This window comes from Pholcus phalangioides, unplaced genomic scaffold, assembly GCF_987345545.1.
Source record: "Pholcus phalangioides strain wild (caught in Gottingen) unplaced genomic scaffold, Ppha-v1.0 ptg000006l_1, whole genome shotgun sequence".
In the NCBI taxonomy this organism is placed as follows: Eukaryota; Metazoa; Arthropoda; class Arachnida; order Araneae; family Pholcidae; genus Pholcus; species Pholcus phalangioides.
Window position 1 is genome coordinate 1,209,215 of NW_028301599.1, and position 2,956 is coordinate 1,212,170.

Consider the following 2,956-nt stretch of genomic DNA (forward strand, 5'->3'; position numbering starts at 1 on the left):
TAAAATTACGCAATGTTTCTTCATGAGTGATTGAATTATCTGCATACAAACCTGATGTGTGTTCCTGCATTAAAAATAGTGATTCTAAATCATCTTGAAACTCTTAATACATAAATAATTCATAGCATAATTCTATAGAGTCTAATGGAACTTGAGGATCATTCATAAAGGTTTTTAGCCACACTTTGATTAACAAAATAAGAAACTGTATACCTTGTTAAAGATTTTGCTGCTTCATTAGCCATAAAAATTTTCCTGTATTCCTCCCATTCTAATCCGATTTCTAGACCACTATTCCCAATATTTGCCCCAGTAAAGCTTGCCGACTTGAGCTAGTTCTCACTGTCTGTAGAAGGAAAATATTGTCTGAGTGAAGGTGTGTGAAGCAGAAATAATGGAACTTGATGGCACCCACTCAGGAGTTGATTTGTACTTTAAGATTTCAATCAGGGATCACATGAAAAGTTATAGATGTAAAGCTATAAAACAATTTCATGAAAGATTTTGGTGACATTGCACCTTTCAGAGCATGAATGAATGAACTCCAGGGGCTCTGCCACCGGACTTATCCCGTTGCAGAGATCTCTTCCAGCCCAGCTTCGTGGCAGAGTCTGGGACAACGTGAGTGCGCCTAACAGTCTGAGTGTGTAGCTAGTGTTGTGTTTGATATTTCAGTGCTGTCATCTATATTTCAAATTGTGAGTGAAGTGTAATGATTGAATATTTGTAACGTTGTAGACCTGTTGCTCTCTGTGGCGAGACTTTTTAACGGGGAGATCGGCTCACATTAGCGCCTTCAAGTTGGAAACCACAGAAAACCAACTTCAGCTGACCACCACTGTGGCGCCAGTGGGGTTCAAACCCGGATCCTCGCGATGCGAGTCCGTCACTATAACCATTCGACCACCACAGCGGCTGACCTTCCAGAGCGCAAACGTTGGGAACTGCTATCATGAGTTTTAACAAAGTATTTAAGATGAAGCATTTCCAAGAGGATCTGCTGAAACTGTTGCGTCAGAAACCATTCAAACCTGCAGTTTCACTCACTACTATTACATGACTGTGCATGCACCTGGTAAACATCCCCCCCCCCCCCCCGGGGAAAATTGGTACATGCCGGAATGTGTTGTGTGCCTAGGCAGGGTTGGATTAACTCCTCCTCCTCCTGAAGCTGTGATTTTGTAGGGGAAGAAACTAGCCCCCATGGGAAGAAGAAAAAAGATATGAACACCTATCTCCCCTCCCCAAGAGAAAATCCTGGGAACACTAATGATTGCGTGTGTGTGTGTAGTGTAGCCTTAACGTATTTATGTTGTCGGAATTATGCCAGTTTCATGTTATACTGGTGTCATCATCTGCCCTACACATTTTGAAGTCAAAATGTCAAATACCTGAATTTTCATGTTATGTAACTGTTACTTTGTGTTGAAGGTCTGCCCGTTCTCTGTCTGCCCGTCTACACAGAGAGACTGTTTTCAAGGTTATGCTTGCTTGCCAATGAATGAATGGAATGTCAATTGAGAGATTCCAAATGGTCTAACCCTTTATGCGGCATAGCAGAAATTACTTAACCCCCCCCCCCCCACTCCTTTAAAATGTCACATCTTTTTCTAATTAAGTAGAGTTTCTTCTCTCTCTCCGATTTTTAGCAGTTGCGATGTAAGGGGCACAGTATAATAGGAAAGTGTATTTCATTGAGAAATCCACTTTACAAAATATCTGGGCCTGTTAATGCTAAAATGAGAAGCCTTCAGTGTGTTGAGATACCTTGTTAATGCAGCTTAAAGGATTAGGGGAAAAGGATTAAGGCAAAAGTGCATTCATACTGGGAAAAAAAATTGTAAAAAGGGGGAATGATTAGGGGGGGGATCATGTCAAATATTTCTCTTCACATTCCGTATTTTTAAATAATTTTAGCAATCCCAAGTTTTTTTGTAAAAATGTTCTGTTTTTGTTTTTTTTTCACATATTTTCAATGAATATGGAGCTAATTTGAGTTTTGTTTTGGATTCTGTTAAATAATATATTATTTAACAGAATCAATGATAAGCATCATCTCAACTCGTAAGTTCATCTTATGATAATTTCGAGTATAAATAAGAATATTCATCTCATGTATTTGTCAGATTTTTAAGTGTTGTACAGTGAAATCTATCAACAATGAACACTAAATACTAAGAGAAAATGTGGCCGATATTTAGAAGTTGCTGTTGTTAGGAGGTTCGGTATTTCTGAGGGAAAAAAATTCTGATTTCATGTGAAATTGTAAGAATCCATACTGTAAGCACTCAAAAGAAGCTGTTTTGGAGCACATGATATGTATTTTGCATTGAAAATGTGCATGAATTCAGCATAAAGTCTTGCGCACCCATTATCAACGTGTGAAACCCTAGAGCCATGGACTGCGTTTTTGAAATCACTGACATATCAAAAGTGTCTCTAGGGCCATGCAATCTGTGAGGCAGCATGGGGCACCACTGTAGGAAGGGCGCCAAATCAGTAATAAAGGAGAAAATAATTGTAGAAAAAATTCGAAAGAAATGGTTTTTTTTTTGTGTATGAAATTAAAACTGAATTTCTGATGGGATGGGATTCAGATGGGAGTTTTGTGGTTATTTTTATAAATGCGGCTTATACGCAGGGGAAGGGGCGCCAAAATGATGTCTGGAGCCATCCTGAGTTCAGGGGGAAAATCTCATTTTCATCAAATATCGAAGACAAGTTCTCTTATCACTACAAATATGCAATATTTTCCTTATTTTTTCATGTTTAAGTGTTCAGAGATCCTTGTTCGGAGGTTAACCTTAATTTAATCCAATGGGGTGCTTTATTAGTTCCAAGAAAATGTGGTCGTTGTTCAGAGGTTACCCCCGCCGCTGTGGTGATCGAGTGGTCATAGTGACGGACTCGCATCGCGGGGACCCGGGTTCGAGCCCCACCGTCGTCATAGTGGTGG